General features: G+C 37.8%; 1 long non-coding RNA gene across 1 annotated transcript in view; it reads right to left on the bottom strand.

Moving 5' to 3' along the window:
- The window catches only part of LOC110401888, a 129,572-nt gene extending 123,423 nt beyond the window's left edge, over positions 1-6,149 (bottom strand). Inside the window, exon 1 of the long non-coding RNA XR_002440669.1 lies at positions 5,866-6,149. This is a non-coding gene — a long non-coding RNA (uncharacterized LOC110401888). The remainder of the gene's footprint in view (positions 1-5,865) is intronic.

Raw genomic sequence — 24,927 nt, 5'->3', positions numbered from 1 at the left:
CCTTCTACTCTGTCCTTTTAAGGTCTTATCTGGACTACTGTGTCCAGGTCTAGGGGCCCCAACACAAAGAAAACACGGAGCTGTTGGAGCAGGTCCAGAGGAGGGCCACAAAGACTATCAGAGGGCTGGAGAACCTCTCCTATGAAGAAAGGCTGAGGCAGTCGGGCTTGGTCAGCCTGGAGAAAAGGCTCCTGACTCTCTCACTGCAGCATTCCAGTACTTAAAAGGGAGCTCATAAACAAGAGGGAGACTGACATTTTACACTGACAGTGATAGGACAGAGGGGAACAGCTTTAAACTAAAAGAGAGGAGATTTAGGGTAGATGTTAGTAGGAAATTCTTTACTAAGAGGGCAGTGAGGTGCTGGCACAGGCTGTCCAGAGAAGCCTTGGGTGCCCCATCCCTGGAGGCATTCAAGGCCACACTGGATGGGGCCCTGATCTGGTGGGTGCAACCAGACCACAGCAGAGGATGGAACTGGATGGGCTTTAAGGACCCTTCCAACTAAAGCCACTCTGATGCTCGACCCCCTATCAGCAGCAAGAATGACTGTCCCAAGTTCTCCTCCCAGCTCTGCCTCTTACTGTCATGCTTCCTGACTAACAAAAAAAAAAAAAAAAAAAAAAAAAAAGAAAAAGAAAAATCACAGCTGTGATTATAATTCTTTATTCATTTAAATTTTGCCTACAGAAGTAAATGGCCTCAGAGAGGCTCCAAACACAAAGTTGGTTCCATGTCTCTCCCTCCGTTGGTCTCAATAGACAGTACACCTTGCAGCCTGCAGGACAATTCAAATACAGTTAAATATAGATTGAACAAAAACTGAACTTTTTTCAGTTTTTCAGAAAGAGGAAGAGTCTATGAAATAATCAAGCTTTAGATAAAGATTGAGACTGGATGCTGTAAAGGAAGGAGAAGAAAACAAGAAATAAGTTCAAAGTAAATAACATGTAGTGTCTTTCCTTTAGCTATTATGAAGCAATTCTTCACCTCAGTATTAACTTGTCTTTGGAATGCCGAGGGACACAAGGAGTGGATTTCTGCTACAAGGATGTTATGGCATCTCAGCCCAAAACTGAAATATAAAAGTCTCCCTGTTCATCTACTGCTCATTTCACCAGAGAACTTTCCAATCACCGTTGCTTCCCTCAGTGCATAGGATCTTTTTAAATGGCAAAACCTCTCCAATCAGCATGGCTTAGTGCTCATCTTCTACTAGGATCCACAAGTGAGATGCAACCTGCAGAAGACTTATACTAGCCTTGACCTAGCATTTTATTTGGTCAATGTAAGAATATATTTTGTGATAATCATTTACCCACTATGTAAGCAGGGAATATAGCTCTCCTCATTATAGTGCCATCTCATAGCACAAAATTTCATGCAAAAATAAATATATCAAAAAGAAAATCTGTATTAATTAGTGACATGCTAGAAGAAAAAGATTTCCTCTTCTTTATTAAGAAGTTGCTATATATTACATCCCTTAGAGCTTGGCATTTAAATATAGTTGTTTTCTTTGTTTCCAATAATGTCTCAGCCACAATTACTTAATAAATTATAAATCACAATGTAGTTTTTATGTAAATGCATTTTTGTGCTCAAGCACAGGATTAATGTTTGCATATGCAAATGAACAAAGGATATGTTCAAAGAGGTCGTGGTTCAAATCATTGCAAACTTTAAAATGCTTTACTGTGTTAATGGTTGAATATGACAGCATTCTCTTTTTCTCACTTAACAATTAATAACTTGTTTTAAATGTACCTGTTGCTAATACCTAATTTCTGTTAAACGCAGCTTCATGGAAAATATGGTCATGTGACAGTGTATAGTTCCTGCTTGATGTTGCATATAATTCTTATAATATTCTGAATGGCATGTGCTAATTATTTAGCACAATAGCTCATCTTATGGAGATGTAAGGCTGTAAAAGAAGGGTGGTAATTACTTAGGATGAAATGTCTTTTTTTTTTTGTAAAAACCAAAGTGTGGGAGGCAAAAATTAAAAAAAAAAAGGGGGGGGTGGGGAGGGAAGAATGATTGAGCACCAGCTTAAGAGGGCCAGAAGGATTAATATTTTTAAGTTTTATTATCTGCAAGTCAAGATCTGAAGCTACCAGTGCTGACAGAACAGAGCACAGAAACATGAAGCAGTTGCTTAATGGCCAGATTCTGTTCTTCCATGACTTCCCACATGACTGATAGTGCTTCGGTTCTTACCTACTTCTCTCTTAAAACTTAACTGTAAGAGTTCACCTATACACTTTATGCAGAGGACTAATGTCTTTAATGTTTAAAGAAGTTTCAAAAATCTACACCTAGAGAAAAGAGCATAAACTTGACACACAAGTGAAAAAAATCACACAAACGAAAGCAACCAAGAAAACAGGTTCACACAACATGCACACACTTTTACAAGTATGCTAGGCCTACATCTAAAAAAAAAAGTATATGTAGAGTAAATTGGAGTAATTAAAAAAAAAATTGTGATGCCTGAGCATCACAACTGCTTCAGGCTAAAACAAAAGGAGGAAATACTCAAAACCTCATTTAGAAAAAGATGAAATCATGACTAAACTGGGGATTTAGACAAATTGGATGGAGTATGCACAATTTATGAGTTCAATTTCACCCAAGATTATTGGTCCAGTGCTTTTAGTCACAAAATCTTGTCAGAAAGGTCACAGGAAGCAGTTGGACATATCAAGATAGACAATGGAAATATAGATGGAATATAAAAATAGAGCAAAAAAAAAAAGAAAATGGAGACTTTCTTAACCCACAGAAAGGAAAGACTCAGATTATATTCTGAAAACTCAATAATTGCGTGGAGAGAATAATGTATAAAATCACAAGAGTGCTTATTTAAACCTACATATAAACACTCTCCAGACCTGTAACAGAGGTTCTGTGACAAAGATTTATCAGCTTAAATGCTCAGGAGCAGTGAATCTTCAGCTTCTACATGCTCACTGAGATACAACTTAAAAAAAAAAAATCACTTTCCAAAATCCTTGCACTAGAAAGCCAATTAAAAGGCTTCCACTTATCTAGGTGAAGTAGACACGAGGCCATGAAACCCACATCACCAGTAACAAATAAGCTATATATTTTACATTTTTTTGTGTATTAAGGATTAGTTGCAAGCTTCAGGTTAAAAGGAAGGAGGTGTGGGCTGCTCAGAAAAATCTGAGAATAAATGCAGAGAAAATTGCAATTTGTTTGTGAAGACTTGTCTAAAGAAACCAGTGAAATCCACTGAATAGGTTGTAATGACAGAGCTTAGATGACATTTTAAATATCAATGCAGTCCTCAGAGAGGTCAGATTGCCAATATTTAAATTGAACAAGGATAAACTAATATTACCTTAAACAGCTCTATATCATCATCTCAGAAATAGAACTCAGCACAGAATGATTCAACTTAAGCTGAAATTTTACAGAACATTTGTGAATGGCTGATCCAGAGCTCACAGCTAACTCTATGCTGAACATACATCTACAGTGGGCTTCCTGCTTCTGCTGATGATGTGAGCATTAAAATTGCCACTGACTTCTAACAGAACCAAATCAAATACTATAATTATATACTTTGCGCTATCTGTACTGTACTGTATTATTATCTATAATTGATTATTCAACTCAGTAACTATTGTTCTTTACAATGCTTTTGACACATTGTTTTATACAGCATTTTTCCCACAAAGTTGATGAGCATTGACATTTCAGACATTTTACCACATGTAAGGATGAAGGTAGCGCAAAGCAGCCTTGTTCAACTTACACAAAGCCACATCCAGCTCCTATGAGTCTGTGTTCTACAGTGACAGCCTTCAGCTGAGAAACAGACCTCGATATTCTTGATACTGTGGAAACGCAGTAAGAGAAAAATCCCTACTGCAAAAAAGCTTTTCTAGATGGATGAGAAAAAACAATTAGTATGAGGGAAGAATGGCAGAAAAATCATAGAGCAGTTTGTTACTCAGCAAGGAGGTGCAGCATCAGAAGTTACAACTCGAGTTTCTGGGACCATCATCAACCACGGTAACTGAGTCATTTCCATCAGGTGCAAGCCCACAGAGACATAGACCAGGAATGCCTGGCTGTTCCTGTGTACGTGCTCTGGCCTGGTGCAATGTACATCTGCTCACAGGGCCATGTATGTGGTGGACTGGAGCAACTAACAGAGCTCTCTGAAAAATATTGGTTTTCTTTCTCTGGGCTAGTATTCAGTTTTGGCCCTCAGCCCTTAAAACATACAAATAGGAGATTTTCAGGGTCTCTTCTAAAAAGATATATTTAAATATCCACTAGGAAAACACTCCGATTACATTTGCAAGAGAAGAAACCCCTGCAGCCTGTCCCCTGATTCCTATGTATCAACCTAAATCGAGAAAACTGTTTTTATATTTCCCTTCCCAATATGCCAGTAAAATAAATAAGGGTTGGCTTTTTAAGATATCTAAACTAGTAGGCTTAGTTCCAAGTAGTCTTAGTATTTCCAAGAATGCCAAAGTAGTGTCTACATTACTTTCAGATTAAGAAAAGAACCCTGAGGAAAATAAATAAATAAATAAATATATATCTAGTTGGAGTGTAACAAGTTTCCTAATCACAAAAATATTTATTTTTGTATCTTCAGAACATATACTACTGCTTCCCATAATTAACAAATGAGATTAAATGTTAACCAGTTTAAATCTGTCAAAATATTTTAATAAGGGGGGCAGATGTTCTGTTTTGTTAAGTATCACTATTTACTTTATGAGGTAATAATAACCTTACCTTTCCTCTGCAATAGTTAATAGTAAATGGTTAGAGCTTGCCAAAGAGCAAATAAATCATTACACTAAATACAGGTTGTCAGGCTAGTTTAGTACCTTGTACACTCCATTTTGCTTAGATAAATGGCTTAGAATGGAACGTACTGTCTGCTATTTTCTAGAAAGATTCCAGCTTTTCTATTGCATGTAGTTTCCTATGAGATATTTAAAAATGTACTAAATCAATATGTAGTCTACCAGCTTACTTGTTTGGGTAGACTTCGTAAACATAAAAATGTGAAACAAGCGGCAGACCTCCCAAGAATATCATTACAGAGTACTGTGTGTAAAAAGGCTGTGGCTTTGGTAAATAAATAAATACACCAGCACTATTCAGCAAGCTGAACAGTATAAAATCAAGGCTCTGAAACATTCCTTACAGTTCACTTTCATTTAACTATATTAGTAACCCTTATATTCATCCTTTTTCAAATTTGCAAGTGTTCATCTCCAATGAAATAAGTAGCCAGATTTTAAAGCTTCTGTTGGGGACAGTAAATGCACATTAAAATCCAGCCAAAATGGGACCCTGACTCTTGAGACGGCTCCTGTCATGCTATTACACAACTCAAACCCCAGTAAAATCCACCTTATGAACTCATCAACTAAGAGATTATTCTTTCTTATGACTATAGGTTGCTTTTTTGCACTCACTATTTAATTTTTTCCTCACTGTCAAAGTCCTGTCATCAAATCATAGAAAAGAATAACTTGGAAAGTTACACAAGGCGAAAGCTAATAACAGTTGAAGGAAGGAGAACACAAGTTTCATTGGCTGATAGTTGTATAAACTATTTGTAAAACATAGAACACTTGAGAACAGCCACCCTGGTTTTGGAAAGAAGAATGAGGTTGTGAGTGAACTGTGAACACAGGAAAGGTCCAATAAATCGGCTCACTTATTCACACTGAATAATACAAGCAGCTTGACTCAACACTAGACATACTCCTTACTCCTTTTAAAGGATTAAAATATTCATGGTTTCTTCTGTCAAATGCCATTATCTCTCTGTAACACCAGAAGCAATGGTTATCTTACCAAGGTCTGTATGAAGACTTGGATGTGGGTCATCAGCTCCAGATGTAGAAGCTGCCTGGCAGACTGCTTCTACAGTGATCGCAGACTCACTGCATATCCCACATCGCAGTAGTCCTAGCAAAGGCAACCTGAAATGCTATTGCCATCTTTTTTACTTCTGTTCTAGCATCACGTAAGCATTTCTGTGCTGCCTAAGAGTACTGTGTACTAAAAGCTCAGGAAGAAGGCTGTCCCCTCTCTGTCACAGTTGTTACAAGGTCAAACTGGGTATTATCCTAACCTCAATAAAACCAGAAATTCCCTTCACCAGCACAGACAGAATGAACCTCCCTTGCCCTATCCACATCCAGGCATTCAAAGCCAAATGGGAGCAAGTGAAAACAAGGAAGGAGGATGCTGACATACGTACTTTCTATCAGGGAAAAGCGCTACAACAGGTTACATGGAAGTCACCAACTGCCTTAAAGTGGTCATTAGCATCTCTCAAAATAAAATGCCAGGGACAAAAAGCTACTGTTCAGTACATTGTGAGACATCATCCCCCAAAGATGCTTTTATTTAACTGTTTCAACCTTCCAGTTTCTTTCAATTCACTTTTTGTAAGATGCATAGGCTTTACAAAATCTTTAAGAATTCTCTGTGTATTTGGTAAATTCCTCTTTAAGACAATCCAACCTGTTCAGTTTTTCAGTAGATTTTTTTTCCATTTTCTTTTAAAGACATCTTAATTAGTCTAATCCTGACTGGTCTCTTTCCAATGTTCCTGTTGGCACAGTAGGATTTCAATTAACATTCTGCTTTAGCGCTGCAAATGCCCTTGCTTGGATTTTTTTTTTTTTTTAAATGTGCTATTTTGGATGCCATCTCTCTTCTCTTTCCTTCTTCAAAAATTGTGCAGCCTCTAAAAGGTTTTGGAAGCAGAGGTTGTTCTGCCAATTTGTGCTTTCTGAGCTTATCAAGAGATAGTGCATCATTAATTCCCCACCACCACCCCACACACACACGCACGCACATGCACTTGAGGGTTATATTCCTTGTCTGCTCTGACCACATCATTCATCCCCTCTCAATCCCTTCTGGTTTCACAGCAGCAAGTTCATGCTTCTTGTCCTCAGCTTCAAGGCTCTTCAAAACTCCACCCTTCCTTATTTGTCTGTTCTTATCTCTAATTGCTTTTCTCCTTCTCACACACATACACACGCTCTTTCTTTTAATCCACCAGCAATAACAATCTTCTCTGCTGTTTGTCAGCTTCTCTCCCGCAGCTCCACCCTGCCACTCACACATGCAGTGCCCTCCTTGAACTGAGCTGTCAGGCAATTGTCCTCGTTCTTTGAAATCTATCCTTTAAAATCCACCTCTGCTACAATATCTAAAAGAAATCAGCTAATTAATGACGGTTATGTTGAGGGGCAGATGGAGTAGCTGACATTTACTTTACAACAATCAAAAAAAAGAAAACAACCCTTTTGTGCGAGTGTATCTTAATCTATGCTAGACTGCTTCTAAAGGGACAACACCATGAAGGAAGCAGTGACTAGATCCTGCTAGCTGCGCACATCATCACCTATTCTTCACCTGGTTTGTATATTTGAGCTATAAACTACAGAATAGCATCTGAAGACATATCTATCCTGCATACTGTGTAGGATAACTGACAATCTTTAAGCGAAATTAGAAAGGATAGTCACAGTAGCATGGAGCTCCTAGAATGCAACTAATTTGCTCAGAAATCGTTCTCTATCATACAATACATATCCACAGTAATTAACACAATGACAAAATTATCTTACTTAAATTATGTTGGAAATGTGTAGCATAAACACAGATAACAATACTGAATTGAGTATCTTACTACTACTAAAATGCCAAATAATAAAAATACAGCCAGACTTATACTTGACCTGCAAAAGCCAGATTTTCAAACAGGTAGATATGACTTTAAAGACACTGTTATCTGAAAACATCCACTTACATCTTCGGTAGTTATAGTCAATCACAGGCAAACAAACAAAACATTGCTCTAAATCTGTAAACTTATGTTCCAGACCTGACCCTTGTAAAATTTTACTACTTTAATGCCACTGTAAACCTCATCTACTATGCTAGAAAACAGAGAGAGCCACATCTGTTCCTAATCACTCCTTTGTATTGCTCTTGGCTACAGAAATTGACTCACCTTAACTGCATGAGCCCAATAAACAAATCAGATCTTTCTGTACTTACTCATCTTCTCTTGAAAACTAGTTTAAACTCTCATCCCATCAGTTTTCAATCATTAAGAAAAGTAAAATATCCACTAGTTAACACATTTGTTGCAAAATTCAAATATTTAGAGAATGACAGACGAAGAATAGTGGTAAACCAGGACTGCTGCCACAGCAGAACTGCTTCAGATTGAAACAGTTAATCTAGAAAGTAATCTGTAGCAGGTGGATTAAAATTTTCAGCTGTGGATAAATAGAAAATAACTAATAAGTAAAAGGTTTGTTTCCACTTCCTTTATAGGGACAGAATAATACTTATTCCATGTAACATTTATACTTATTTTATTAACATACAACTCACTAGGAAATTTTAAAATAGAATAAATAAAATTACTGCAACATTCCTTCTGTATTAAATCTGAGTTTTAAGCCCTACAGTCTTAACCTGAAAGCAACTCAGATCACCTCCTTCTCTAGCGCTAACCCGCTGCTACAAATTTCTGAGATTTCATGAGAGATCAGACGCAACCATATGGAGATGAAACAACATTGCCTGAGGAGCCCAAATGACCTTCCTATCCCGTTTCTACAGCGTAACCCCATTATAACCATTCACAGATGAACAGTTTGTGGCTGCACCTGAAGTTTCCATGTCAAAGTCAACCCAGAGAGAATGGGAACACAGCCAAGCTGCCACTTGCCATATAACACCTCACAGGTCCTAGTACTAAGGGGCCTCACCCACATGTTCTGGGGAAAAAGAGACACTCAAACAACTGCCAGGGTGGAGGAAGTTAATTGGAAAAGAGCATGCTCTGTACATGGATCAAGCGAATATAATTTGGGCCACATTAGATTATATTATATGTCAAAGTCATTGTTAATTTAGTATCATGACCCTGTAATATTATTAGGTTATTAGTTCTACCTATCAGAGAAATATAAATATCTTATTACTTCAGCTTCAGAAAACAACATTCAAAATGAGGTGTTTACCCACTTTATATATAAAGCATGCAAACTTATACGTGCTTTATTCTACTTTTCTTTTTTTTTTAATTAAATTGATGGTTCTAGCAGGTAGGGGAGGAACATGTAGCTAGTAATGGGAAGGAAAAGAAGTGTGTGGGATCTTCTTTTGAGTATAATTCTTCAGCACATTAAATGAGATGAACAAAAGAGAAATTAAACATAATACTGTGCCATGGTACTGTGACATAAGTGTCAACTTAGAATTTCAAATACAATTATAAGAGTCTTCTAATAATTATATAGGTGGCAAACAAGGCTTTAGGGCAAACATATGTGGTAAAAAATGACTAATGGCATTCTACAGAAAACCAGCTAAGCCTGACCCCTCCTATGCATCATACTGTGGTAAGGTCAACCTGGTGGAAAGGTTAAGAGTAGTTAATGTTAAACACTGACCCATCCCTCCCCAGTCTTTTCCATATTCATAAGAAACTATCATCCATATTCATGCAACAAGATAAGTACCTTCAACATACAGAGGTTAAAAAATATGAAGATTTTACTTCTTTACAATCTTATTCAGTGCCATGACACTAATTCCCAGAGCATGGATCAGGACATAAATTAGGGTGTCTGTAAAGCTGGGAAGGATGGGTGAACAGAAAACATAGAGCAGCCTCTGGGTGATCTTAAATATTGAAAATATCCTGTAATCCTCGAATTGTAACAAGACCCCAGAAAACATAATTTCAGTACATGAGTAGAGCACTGATTTCAGGAAATACGATGCGTGCAATGGTCTGCCTCACACAGATTCAGTCGCATGCCTATAAATCCATGGTACCTAGAACTTGAACTTCCAATCCTCACAGGTATGTTGCATGAATGGCCCAGTGCTACTTTATGACAAGACTGGGAATACTGGTACTTTTTTTTAGCAGAAAACTGTCTAATAAAATCACAGTGTGGTATGTTCCTCGTCCTTTGCCGTTTGCATTTCTTTTGGTGTACAGCACTGAATGCCCTTGGAAAGGGCTTAGAATGTGGAAACACCTGGTCTTTTTGACCAACTTACCCTCCACATATCGTTTTGTCTTTCCTATGAGTTTCCAAATATGAACTCTGTCACAATCTCACCATTTTTTCCAGGAAAAAAAGTCACCATCTTACTTTCCATTCTTGCCAAATCAATCAGCACATTTCAGTAGGAAAAATGCTCCAGTTTTCTTGCAGCTCACTCATCATTATTAGCATGATGGTGGCAACAAAATAAGGGAGGCTACATGGCCACTAACAGCTTTCTCTTGAAGGGGCTGTGCAACTCCCTCACACCATAAGACAGCAGAGGCAGAGCAGGGCCATGCACTCCAAATTCCCCCCTGTGCAGGAGCCAGCAGGAAGCTGCAAGTCAATGGCAGCACTGATAAGGGAGCAGGGCCCACTGTCACTGCAACCCAGCCCTGGCACTGCTGCCCACACCAGGTGCCCTGTGGCTGTGAGGGGGTGGACGTGGCCATGGCAAGGGGAGGTTATGGGGAGAGGGCTACTGGGTGCTCCACACCTGGCAGCAGGGAGCTTCATCTTCATGACACCCCCTGAAGCGATCTTGTTTCCCTGGGTGGGAGCTGAGGCAGGGCAGGCAGTGGAGGAGGTCTCTGAGGCCAAGGGATGGCAGGCTCGGATCTCCCAGCCCTCATGCTGGGCAGCCTGCCCTTGGTGGTACCCGCTCCACAAAGGTAGATCCAAACTGTCTGCCCCTTACAGCAAGGGAGTTTCTTCCCAGCTTCACGCTGAGGTACTCTGCATCTGAAGTGAATGGAAATTTCAGTGTACTGCAGAGAGCAGGCTGTGTATGAAAAAGGTGATGACAGCCAAAAGTCAACAAACAAAGGCCAAAATTGCTCTAAAGCATCTGAATTCACTTTATGACATTTATGCTTTTCTCATTGTAATTCCTTAAAGGAGAGGTAAAGCGTTATGATACAGTGTGCTTACCAAAACCTGCCTTCATTTTGCAACAGTTGCGGAGGACTTACAGAAAAAGCATTGAGAAAGTTTATAAATATGTAAGTAAACTTTTCCTTCCCTTGAGAAACACTTTTTGTCACTTACTGCTGCAAAAGGACTATATTATTGATAAAGGTAACTGTCCTGGATGTTCTACGTAATAGATGTGGAAAAAATCATATTTCTGAATTGCTATATAAAAGAAATTATCAACCTTTGAAAACTTCGTAGAGTTGTTTGGATGGGAGAGAAACCAAGCGGAAGTCAGCATTGGTTAAAAAAAATGATTTCTAAACAATTTGATTTCACTTTTGATTCTATATCAAGATTTTTCAGCATGTTTATTAGCACTAAATCTGAACTGTGAAGTGGAACACTGCAGAATTTGCTGATGACAGTGCAACTATTAAAAACCCTAGAAGAAAATGACTTGGAAATAAATGAGGCCTTTAAAATTTAGTGGCCATCCTTAATCAAATACTTATTTGACAAAATATTACCCAGAGTAAGACAGAAAAAATAAACTAAGAACAATTGTGAATGCATATCATGATGAGAACAGATTACCCAGCATCATAATTCAGGATATATTTTCTATATGGCTATCTGGAGATATCTAAGACAGTTTGGATGCTGGCAGAAACACAACCATGGAACCCTATGGAGATTAATTTACCCTATTTATATTTTTTTCAGTCAGGACTTCATAATCCCAGGCAAAACACCATGCTGTCCTAGTTTGCTTCTGCCTAGTTCTAGTGTGGGCACATCAATATCAAGATTTGTGATTATTCTAAAGGTCAGTACGGATTGATGAAACTGAAATATTCTTTATATGCACAATCTTTATCTCTTTCACAGCTGAAAAGAGTTTTTGACCCTTAATTTTCTGCTTCTATGCAATTTGTGGCCTCCTCTTTGGAGGCATTGAGTATTCGTATAACACAGATGTCAGTGAACAGGTTTGCTTGCATAGTAAGGATAACATACCTGAGAAGAAACATCACTAAAAATAATGAGTTTTACATACAGCCAAGGAGAATAACAGGCCCTTAGACTGCCCATTTCAGAAATCTGAATTTGTTCATCTGAAGTCTTTTTGCAAATGTCATACGAAGTTTGCTCCAAAACTAATGCCTTCTATCCATTTCCATGGAAACTAAAACAGATACAAAGAGCAAAACAACACTTTTTGACACAGCAAATTCTCAGCTACGAAACTCTACTTTTCAACACAATCACCACCATGAGCTATTTTTGCCAGCAATGAACAAGAGCCTGCATGCTGCTCTTGTCAAAATCTGCATGGCCATCCAGAACATGCCTTATTTTTCATGTTGCTGTCGGCACTCCTGAAATGCACCACCCACAGCCTCACTGTGCTCACATCTACTGTTTTGTCTCCATAAGAGGTCAGCAAGCATTGATGAATGTCAATGGGTGCTATTTTTGCCACATGGAGAAATTCAATTCCACACCTTTGCTTCATACACACTTCCATGTCAGACACCACTTTGTCAGAGTGCCCCTTGCTGCCATCTGTCCCAGAGCAACAAAATGCAATGGAATATTGGTGGGAAAGTTCAGCCTCTACTGCCATACCACCAACATCCACCCCTGATGTCACAGGCCAACATAATAAAACAGAAGGCATTACTTTTGGAAGGCTCTCAAATGCCTTTCTGAGTGTCTCTCTGCACAATTCTCTAAGAAATAAATGCAAAGAAACAATCTAGCACATTTTTTGCTTTCTTGGCAAATGAATAGGGAAAATCTTGTTGGCAGTCTGGGCTATGCAGTGTGGAAAAGTGAAGAAAACATGCAGAGAGTCCAGCAGTGGTTTGGGTTAAAATATATATTACTGCCTTGAATTACATGCTTTTCTGTATTTATTTTATGTTTCCATTTGTCCATGTATCTATAGTGAGTTCTTTGTGGCTTTAGCATATTCCAAGGGAGTAAGTAGCTCTTCCTCCCAGTAATCTACAGAAATGCTTTAGGTCTTTGACAATGAGAGTTACAGATACTTTTTCTCAAGTAAATCAGGCACTTTGGAATTCATGTGAATGCAGTGCTTCTCAGAGAAGCTGGACCACATAGACTCACTTGGCACTGGATTTTGAAGGCCTTTAGTAAATTCTCTCTTGGCTAATACCATGAAATATTCTTTCATTCTCTTTGTTTCTAAAACTTTCAGTTTTCCACTTAACTCCCAAAGTGTAGTTCAAAGTGTAAGGTTACAGACTTGTTACCTTTCCTCCACACTTGTCAGTGACTGGAATGTCTCCCCTTGCTATCTATACCATTCAGCATGGCTAAACAAAAAGGACACTTCACCAGTCTGTCCCTTTGCCCACAGCAGGCAATCTACCAGCACATGTAGAGCCTGCCCTTGCTGGATATCACAGCTTCCACTGACAGCATGAGCACTCCTGCCAGGAGAGGAGAAGACTTCTGGCTGCTGAGTCTATGAGGTCTGGTATCAGCTCTGGTGTCCATGTTTGCTTGGTTCTCCCTCTGCTTTGTCTTTTATTCTGCAGCTATTTAATCCTGTAAATAAAAAAGCTAAGGCTGATTTTTACCTATATTTTCTTTTTAAGATTACATTTTAAAAAGTCTCTCCACCCCCATCTCTTGTAATCAATAGAATGGAATCAATATGTAAGGGTCAAGCCCTTTTCTTTTTCCTGTGGCTAAGCTTTTTCTAGCTTTGCATTTTAAATAAAACTTGTATTCCATCTGTAAAAAGGATAGGAGGAAAAAAGCCAGGTGATTAGTGTTTCTCTTTTAGGTCTTAGGGTAATGGCTGCTTTTACCTTTCTACTTTAATTCAGCACATTTACAAAGCATTAAATCTGTCAGTATGGCATTAACTTCTATCATGTGCATATTAATAGGAATAATAATCAAAACATCAAGTAAGTTTGGGTGTTAAAACTGGTAATATTTTCTTTAAGTGCGAGTACACATTTGGCTTGGAAGGTACTCAATATAGCAAAGAATTGTAAAACTAAGATTTATCTCCTATCTATATAGAAGCGTTTTGTGTTAGATCTGATCATTTGTACCCCAAAGGGCATTGCTTTGCCATCATGCTGATGTTTTCATGGAACACATTTGTAAAACACAATTTCTAACTTTTGTCACTTCCATTAAGAAAAACGTTGATTAAGTGGAATCAGCATGTAAGAAAATATTTAGCAGCTGTTCTCTTATTGCAAAATTGTAAATATATGGAAAAATAATCACACAGATATTTTATGCCAATTAGCAAATACTTCTTTTAATTAAAGCATGTTGAACATTACAGTACTGTCTTAATATAACTGAAATTCAAATAAAATGTAGAGATGGTAGAATTAGAGTGAAAAATCTTTATCGATATATTAGAAAGGTCATGTTAACAACCCAGCTGAACTGGTTCAGAGAGGTTCCTGTTTTTTATGATTTTTAATATTTTCCCTTTATACATTTTATATTGTTACAATGCTCTCATATTAAGAAAAGAAAAAGCTGCTTTCCCTTTAAACAGCACAAAGGATGGGAAAAACTGCTGCATTACTCCAAATTATTTGCAGCTTTGGTGTTGGCAACATAGAACAGTTGCAATTCAAGAATATGTTTTGAATTATCGTAGATCAGTTTTTACAAATCAGCACTCTTTGTAACAGCTTTCAAAGAATAAAAGAATACAGCCATGGGAATTCATTTTTATGGCTGATGGTAAGTACGATATAAATGTATCTATTTCACTTATGTTGCAAAGTACTATTATTCAATGGTCCAAAATATTATCAATTTATCTGTATTCACTTTTTATTAGGAAAGAGGTGCATAACCATGCAGGTTTCAATGATATAGATAATAATAATCAGGAAAAGGAATACTCCCTGGTGAGGATGAAAGGAATGCATGCTACCTTCTCAGAGACTCAATACTATATTTTTAGAAAAAGCAGTATGCATACAAGAACGCTGTCCTGGAACACACTAAAGGAGTTGACTGGCTTTGTCAACTGCAAAGTAAAAGCCTTTGCTGTACCTTCTGCTCATATCTAATCATTTTTGCCTTGCACATGCCACCTACACACCTAACACTTTGCTGACAATGCTTGTCTTTCTCTACTACCCCCCAAACACAATGGAAAGTTAATTGAATGTTTTATGCTTTAGCAATATCAAAGAAATGAAAAGAACGTAGGTTTCAACTGTATTTCAATAATAAGTGCATTAATTTTTACCTTTTAACTGACACTTGTACTAATTTCCTTAAATGCTCTTTTTTACTCTTTTTTGATCTGTCTGGCTTTGTCGGGTCTGATGATGAGGGCTTACTTCAAATGCAAAAAGATTAGCTCTCTTTCCTTTAATAGCACAATTATAGCTTGTGTGATGTCTAAATCATGAAAGATATCAGGGACAGACTTCTAAAGTCGCATCAGTTTATTACAAAAGTGGTAGTAATCATTTTAATATCAAAATTACTCTAATTTCCTAGTGGCATTTAGGAACTGTTGGGCACACATACAGATACACACAAAGATTAGTAGCCATTTACTTTTAATTTGACTTGGATAATTGTTATAAACAACACAATGAAAATAAAAGGCTCAGTGTTACATTTTCACCTCAACCCAAGGTGTCGTTCAGGCACTAAAAGAATATTGCCACATCAAAGCAAGAACCAAGAGATCCAGCTCAACATTTTTAGATACGCCAGAATCTACATCTCGTTTTTGGATTTAGTTCAACATGGGACTTATACTAAACACTGAAGAATGAATGTGCCTTCCTTAAAGATATGTAATATGCTTAATCCCATCAATGCTTAGTCTACTTTTAAATCCTGGATTTAATATACTTTACTATGAGAGGGCAAGATTAAGATACCCTTTCTCATACTGGATCACACCTAACTACTCAAGTATTACTACCAGTTATATTATGACAGCAAGAAGAGTCCCTGTTCAAGACGAGGATCTGCAACTGATGAAGTGGAATAAAATCTAAGAGAGAAGGAAGAATTAGTTTATACTTCAAACTTACTTTGATTCACAGTATTCATGAAATGGTCATTGCTGGCCAAGATAAAGAGGGATGTCAGAGCATGGACAAGGAAGCAGCTATGTTTTCCAGGAATATTCCCTGAAAAAACTAAGCCATTTCTGCATTGAAGATATAGTTTGATAAACAAGAACAGTGCCCCAAAACATCTGCATAGCATGTTGTGTGAAGGATGTGAAAGTGGAAGACCCTTGCACTCATCTTTTTCAAATATGTCAGGGTATTATATCTGCTTTAACAGTAGTTTCAAAGGAGAATTTGATAGTTAAATCCAGGAGCAAAAATACAAATTGCTCTTGAAAGAATGAGTACAAGCTTTGATAAATTTTAAGTTCATAACAGATAAAGTGGAACAGTTTGACCCATTGTCAGTCTATTTTAAGATGAACATTTGTTAAATTCTAATGAAAAAATGTAGCACTTAAACTTTGGCAGAAGGACAATTAGATTTTTTTTCCCTGAATTGAATAAAATTGCATGGAACTGATTTTTACTTTAACTACAAGCAATGAATATGAGCTGCAACATAGTCTAACAGCTATTGGCCATACCTACATGGATATGTCATACAAGCAAAGTTTACCTCAGTCTCAAGCACATAAAATGTATGTCTACATCATACAGCTTATTATGCATTAAGACTGCTCATGCAAGAGCCAATTTTCTAGTGTTAAGAACAACTTGCACCTCTTCAACATGTAGGGCTATAATCAGCCCGGCCAATCAATGCTTTCTACACCAAGAAACAAGAAAAAAAGACAGTATTTTTACACACCATCAGCTAACTTCTAACCACTTCAGGTACTTCAGCCTGAGAACTTTAAAGTCAATTTACATTAAAACATATCCTTCCTGTCTGTACCATGCTATGCACATTAGGATTATTTGTTTGTTTTGCATTTTCAGAGATTGCTAGTGAAGCACACTGATTGGGAAACACACTGTGTCTCCAGCAGGCACTTGAGAAAGTTTCTAGGCCAAACAAGCTCCCAGTTTCCCTAGCCACAGTCAGTAGATTTACATGTTACTGTAATGAGAAAGAACAATAAGCTGTCATTCATCAGCAGATACTATACGGGTCTGTCCATTAAGAGAAGGTACTGGAAGTGGATAATCTTTGCATTCTTAGATGCTGCTTTGAATATGTTGACTTAGAGAAAAATAACAGACAAAGACAAGCAGACCAAAAAGGAACAGCAGAGGACTGGAAAACCTCTGGAAACGAAGCTGATAGCTAGTGTCATTTATGAGATTGAGTAAAGTAAGTGAGGAGGGGGCTATCTCCACAAGTTTCACTTCTCGGACTGACTTTTGCACGAACCCAAGATAATTAGAGGATGTACCACTCAGGACTTTTTGCTCTAACACAGCACATTGCAGAATGCATAATGTGGATTCTTGTCTTAAACAATAGCCCACTATCTTACAAACACAAGCCATAAGCTCCTGGATTCAAGTTTTAAGCTAGCTGGACACACAAAATGTAATAGGGCATTCTGTCAGGCTTGAAAGTGGGCAAGCTGACCAGGTGGAGCTGGCTAAAGTGTTGCTTCCCAAAAGTGTATTTTTCCTCTTGGTAGAGTTCTCAAAATCTTTCTGTGATTAGCATCAAATATTCCTGTCTCATTCCTTAGCACAACAGAGCAAAGGTAGGCAAAAGATGGTTACAAGAATATTAATAAAATAGTTCTCTTTTTAACAACTGAGATGTGCATGCTTGAGAATTAACATATGAGATGAATATTCTATGCTGTTGTTTATTTGAATTTCACTTTATCTTCTAAATACATTAAATTCCGTGTTTCTTACCGCTTAAAAATGATGAATGGGGGAAATAGTTTTGCTTCTATGAGCTTAGCATAAAATAAAAAAAAAAATAACAAAACATTTTCCTTTCATTTCAAGAGTTTGTAGAAAATAGGTAGAAAATAAAATTTTATTTTACCCAGGAAAAAGATCATCAAAGATATTGTCTTATTTAATGAAGTTAAGAGAACATTAAGATAAACTTTGTTATAGTATTTCCAGGAGAGAAATTTTAAAAGACAGACCGGAGCATGAATAAGGTCCAAGATGAGAACTTTTTACTGCAGCATAATCAGCCTTTTCTAGAATGCCTTGCACTGATTTATGGTAATTATGATGAGATATATGGCCAGAAGTCTCTTTTAGCTTTAGTACATCCATGCTTTGTCCTAGAAACCTCTGCCATTATGATCCAGTCTTCTTCTTCCTCTTTTGCCCAGCTTATTGAATTTCTATCTATCTACATAATTTACAATTTCCTGCTGAATTAATTTCTTGTAGCCTACTCCTTGAACCTATTCAATCAGATTTTCAGTCTTTACTGCACTGAAACCTCTATTAATGGTTTTCTGTTCATCTCCTTGTCAAACTTCAGGGCCTGAATCTTCTTACATCTCCTAGGAACATCTCAACAGCTTTTCCTGTAACCAGCCATCTTTTTGCTATTAAATCTTGTTCTCAACACTTTCTGTTACTCTAACTTCATATGTTCTTCTTAGCTCTCTAAAGAGCACTTTTTGATGTTTCCCTCAGTGCACATTCCTCAACTCTATCCACTACTGTTTGGGGTGACCTCCCACCCATCTAATGAAGACTTTTCATACTAACATGTGTTTTATACAATGTCATATGTATGAATAAATAAGTATTTATTCTGTAGCAGCTTTAAAGATAAGAAGAAATCAAACTGAGGTAGATAAAGATGAAGATGTTAGAGCTGCCTTAAATATATATATATCCACATATACATACATATATATATATATATATATATATATATATATATATATACTGGAATAACCAAGTGAAAAAAGGCATGCATAAGGCTAATTTAGCCTCCTACTAAGCTTCATAAATTTACACACGTCTATTCCAGAGACCCTAATAATATCTTGTTGAACTTGCCTATTTAGATGGCTAACCCTTTTCTAACATAATCTTTTTCTGTATTAATAACTGTTCCAAAGGATGCATTTTCTTTATTTGGTAAAGGGACAGAAGAGCTATCTACTGTAAAATGACACTGCTTTTCCACAAAGAGATATCAGGCTATTTGGTCAGTATGCTCTGGCTTTTCTAGACATTCCTCATAGCTTTTCAATAGGATTGCTCACATTCTGGACGGCCTTTATTCTCTTCCTAGACAGAGTTCTCTAAAGAGCTTGCCATAAATTAAAGGTCATTTTTTTCTTTTTCTTTTTTTTCTTTTAACCAGAGTTATAGTGTGTGTAAATAATGAAATCGACGCAGTGGGCCAAGTCTTTGTGCTAGCACCAATATATATGTCTTACCTTTTCTTTTTTTGTGTGTGTTTCTGAGGTGGTTTTGTCAACTTTAAATCAAAACAGCTCCTGTAGCAGATAAAAATAGATGAGACCCCAATCACACAGCAATGACGCTGACTTTAGTCAGATTGAATGTGAGAAGAGGAGGTCAATTTTTTTTAATTGCAAGTGGCTAATTCACTGATTGCTAAAAACTATTCATGAATAATTTATATCTCAAATATTGAACTACATATGGGATGAGTTACTAGGGAAAGTAAGGAACCTTAAACCTGCAACTCTTCCTCTCTGTAAAGTTTGTGCTTAGATTTAACCTGTGTACTATCTTCTTCTTAGTTGTTTTAATGATTGATCTTAAAGCATGTAAATAGCTAAGTGATTTATGAAAACTTATTCACGTATTTACCAATTTTAAGAACAAATGGTTAAATAAAAACTTCATAGGCCAAAATTGAAGCCTATCATTTGTCACCATTTGACTTACAGACTGAGATGACTTCGCTTCTCCATTCCAACCTACTTACAGCATTTTTCAATGGCCATAATATAGGGAGTATATGTGTATATGTAATATGCACACATTTACACACACACAAAAAGTGTCTAGAAGGTAGTCTTCATAAAGAGCTTCTTCCTCATAAAAATGAGAGTAAACACAGTGCTCAGTTCAATTTTTTTTGCCAAGCACATCACAACCTTATACATACCATGGCTTACAGGCATATACTAAGGCTTAAAAACCTTGGCCGCTCCAGTTTACAGCCAAGCTATTAAGGCATCAAGAGGCAAAAAACTAACACTTTATAAGGGAAGGTGCTCATCTTTAGACATTTGAAGCCTGGCTGCTGAAGGTCTGAGAACTACCAAAATGCTTTAAGTGGAACTGAAAATTCTTACCTCCTGTAGGCCTAGCAAACAAGCTGTCCAAAAATTCACCAAACAAAAGCATTAAGATGTTTTTTTGAAAGTGTTAGCCTAAAAAACACTTTGGACATCAGAGCTGTGTCTTTTGTCAGCTTTGTTTCCATTGCACTACCCATATTCTGCCTTTGGATGGAACTGCAGCCTGAGGGAAAACGTTGCCCAGAAAAAGCCATTCACACCACATGCCTTGCTTCCCTCCCCAGCATAAGGCAGGTGTGCAGGAGGATGCTGTGGCACACATGTTAGGTGTGCTCCCTAAACCATGCAGACTGCACCCAGTGGAGTATGTGCTCCAGCCTGGGCACTGGCAGGTGTCAGTCCCTGACACCACAGTGGTTTGTGCAAGTTGTAGGTCTGCAGCCTTCACACACAGAGTAACACCTGGGACATCACTTGGACAGATCTAAGGGAAGAGTGCCACCTACTGAACCACCAGGATGAGCCATCAGTCCCTGCAGCTCAGGATAATGCTGTTCCACTGGGAGCTTGGACACGGGCTGAAGCAAATTGTTTGCCACAAATTTGAACAAGAAAACAAATGAACACAACCAAGTTGGAATATAATGAAAAATAAACCAGTGCTGGATCATAGAGCAGATGTTGCTAAGTGTTACCAGGCAGTGCTGGCACATACCTGTGACTGTCATGCACATGTCAGCGTGTGAGAAAATAAAGAACTAAAACTAAAAAACTAAAGATACTGAATTATGATATTCACTCAACTAGAGAACAACTAATCGGAGCTTTTCTCTCAGCCACCTACCAGTAGCATTGATAAAATCCACCATAAAGAGGATGGAGTGCTGCATTAAGTGAAACAAAAACGCAGAGCTTAAGCAGCTCATGCTTAAAAATTATTTTCTTTCCAATACCTTCATGGATGTTTTTGTTTTAATCTTGAGATCCATTGGCCTGTCTACACAACTCCATAACTATTATGCAGCTGCTTAGTTTGCATTGCTGAAATACTCCACAGTTCACTCACTATGTCCTTTTTTATTTGCAGCCAGCATCAAAATCACCTGAAATTGACATTTTTTCATATAGAATCCATGAGGTGGCAAAGTATCATACTTACATCAACATCTAAAAACATATGAATGACTTACTTGGAAAACCCAGCTTACTTACTTTTCAGTCCTGCTCATTTTCTGAACTAATACGGAATTTAGATCTTCAGCAATATTCCAATGTCAAATGTTAAAAAAAAATAAAAAACCAAAAAAAACCCACAGAAGTGAAATAGTTAAACATTTTATTATTCACATTGCATTCAAAGTAAATTGTGTAATAGTTTTCATGTCTTAATTACTTAAATTTTATATTGAGCTATAGTGATATTATCTCTCTTTTTGTCTCCACACAATTGTATTTTATAATAGCTTTTATTAGGGCCTACATGAATGGAATTTAAAATGAACACATCATTTCTGTTACTTCTGCAGTTGAGAGAAGAGAGCATTTTTCTGATATTTGGCATGAAAAGTGCTTTCCTTTGTGTTTTATGACATATAGCAAATTGTATTAGTTGGGGACATATTTTGAGCAGGAATGTAACCAAGAGGAGAACAGAGCAGTTCTGCCCCTTTTAGTAACTGTCACAGTCTGCAAGATGCCCAGCATATAATGGAGGAATATTTCCCCATCACCACCACCCCAAAAGGGTTGATCTTGTTCTCACTGAAATAAAAAGCGAAACTTCCACTGGAGTCCATGAGAAAAGCAGAGGAGCAGCAGACCACAGGCTGATGCATGTGTGTACAATCTGCCTACCCACCTTGAAGATGAGCTCAGCTCACCGCTCCACGTGCACTGCCAGCAGTGCCCACCTTGATACCATTGCAAATGCCTCCATGGTTTCGTGTTGCCCTTGGTGTTTGGGAAGCCTCCTTGGAACCTGGCTGCTAACCATTGCCTGCACCTCTATGAAACCCCTCCTAAAGCCTGACTTCTGCCAGCACACCTACTCTCAATCTGTTTTTAGGATGTGTAAATACATTTAAATAAACATATTTTTTTCTATTGTTAACAGAACTAGCAAGGCGTGCACACTCAGGGCTTAGACACACAAACAAGATACCACAGGATATCAAGTTTCTGCTGAGCTGCAAGAGTTGCCTGTGTGTTCACTGCTCCCCCACACCTAATGCAATGTGAGTCGAGCCCACCTCACACCCTGCACTAGGTGCTGAGCCCACTACCATCACCCAACACAGTGCGTTGGAGGCTAATGGGTCACACGTGGGCAGTCACCACATGGCAGCTGGTACATGGCAACCTTCTTGTGTACAGCTTGTTCAACAAAACTGATTATTGACACCTGCCATTTCTCACAGGTAGTTTTGGAGCTGTGGTATTATCATTTTAAAAGTGCTTTTTTTTTTCTTTTGGGGTTTGATTGATTTGGGGTTTTTTTTGGAAGTGTGTAGCGTGAGGTAGGATAATGTGAATCTGCTCATTCTATTAAAAAGCAAACCTGTAGGCACAAAGACTTTTGCTTATTATTTCATTATCATTCAATAGATGATATTTAAAAACCTGTTTGCAAAAAATCTGGTGACACTAAAATACAATAACAAACCACGTACACCTGTTAGGCTAATAGGAGATGCCAATGAGAAAGGAGAGCAGGCAGCGTATCATTCCAAAACACTGATGAAAACATTTAAAAATATGAATTTCACTCAGCTCTACGCATATCTCTGCTCGTGAGCATCAATCACCTTATGCAAACCACAGGCCACATTCTGCCTTCAGTTATCATGCCAGTAACCAAAGGAATAATTTGGCTTTTAATTTCTTTCCCTCCCTAAAGTCTAAAGTTTCGAAATGTCACCCTATTCCTTACATACTACTGTCATGGTTTTATGATTTTCGGTTATTGGTATTCCGCATCATAACATCATGTAGTGTATTATAGTGTGTTATTTTGCATTCCGATATCTTATTTAGTAAATTAGTTTGTTTCTCCTCAGATCATTGCCACTATTTTGTTCTCAGGCTCATCTCCTTACCCTTTTTTCCCTTTTCCCCTTCCCAGGGTGTGGGTCCGTGGGTCCCCCGCCCCATTTGTCATGGAACTGGGCTGAACGCCCCTAAACGGTTGACAACTACGTATCTCATTTCTTTGCACAAATGCCAGAATTTGCTTAACAGTTCCATTCAGACTATTTTCTAAATGAAGTGCCTTCTTCACTGATATTTAAGAACAGTTGCTCATTCAGAGCATTTTTTATTCTGAAGATCGGTTCCTTTTCTCTCTTTCTCTCTTTTTTTTTTTTATTAACATGTCCACACTGTTACTAAACCTAAAGGCTTTCTCAAGGAACCAATTTTACCACATTTGTTTGGGTGTTATATGGATGTTCGGAATAGAAATCAAGAGTACAAAAATAGATTGTCTTGATTTATGAGACATTCCTGTTTTCAATTCACCATCAGTATGTGCAGACACGATGCAGTCAAGAAATGAAGCATCTGGTTCTCCCACGTTTCATTTATGAACTTTAGCACCAGATGTAAATCATTCATAAAATCCCAAAGTGTTCGAAGAATCTCTTCCTTCATTTTAACAAACATATACTCCAAGTACTGTACCTAACACTTCACATCATTTGTTACAAACGATGGGATCTGAATTTTAATGACTTCCAGAAATATATTTCAAGAAGGAAGAAAAGACGAAGGAAAACAGGTGAGCGTGGCATTCCATGTTTCTGACCGTGAATTCTCTTTGAAACCAAAAATGTCACTTTAAGTTATTATAAACAACATCGGCATGTTATTACCTGCATACGGAATGTTTTGAAGAGAACAAATCTATTAACTTATAACTGTTCTTCTCCCAAATCCTTTCCATTAGTGTCACATTCGTGTCAGCAAATGCTGATTCAACATCAGATCTGAATTGCCTTCCTATTCCCATCTGCCAATCGCCCGTCCTCTCCTCCTTCAATCCTTCTTTCAGTCCCATTTGTTCAGAAAGCCCCTCTTGCCTTTCTCTCAACATCTGTAATCCCTTCCTACTCCCTTCCCACTCCTTTGTCTTGCTGTATGCATTGAATTTCATAGGATAACTCACACTTTGGGAATTAAGCACCTGCCAAAATAATTACGGGATCAAGGCCTATACTTTATGTCGAGGAAAGCTGTCTACTTCTCTGCGTAGAAGAATCTTTTCAATGATTGTGTATTAAATAACACTTTCAACAACAAATCAGCCTATTCTGGTCCTCTTTTAATACTATGTTTCTTACATGTTAATTTAAGTGCAGGATTGTCAGGAGTGCATCTCATGCACCAAGGCTGCCTTACAATGTAGAGAGATGAGGAAGTGTAAAGTGCACTGAAAAATAAAAAAAAAAAGCAGGTTCCCCTAGAGAGGACCCCTCATTGGAGAAACTTCTCCATGACACACCATTCAGGGCAGCTCTCTTTGCTTTCTGCCTCTCTCCCATTGCTAAACTCCTTAAGGAATGAACGTAATTGGCCTCCGGATCGCCTCCAGCCTGATGTGAAACGCTTTCTACAGGGACATGCTGGGAACATAGTGGGTTGCTTTAAGTGAGCTGGGAACGC

This window comes from Numida meleagris, chromosome 6, assembly GCF_002078875.1.
Source record: "Numida meleagris isolate 19003 breed g44 Domestic line chromosome 6, NumMel1.0, whole genome shotgun sequence".
Lineage (NCBI taxonomy): Eukaryota > Metazoa > Chordata > Aves > Galliformes > Numididae > Numida > Numida meleagris.
The sequence above is the reverse complement of the archived record's forward strand: the minus strand, read 5'-3'. Positions and strand labels throughout refer to the sequence as shown.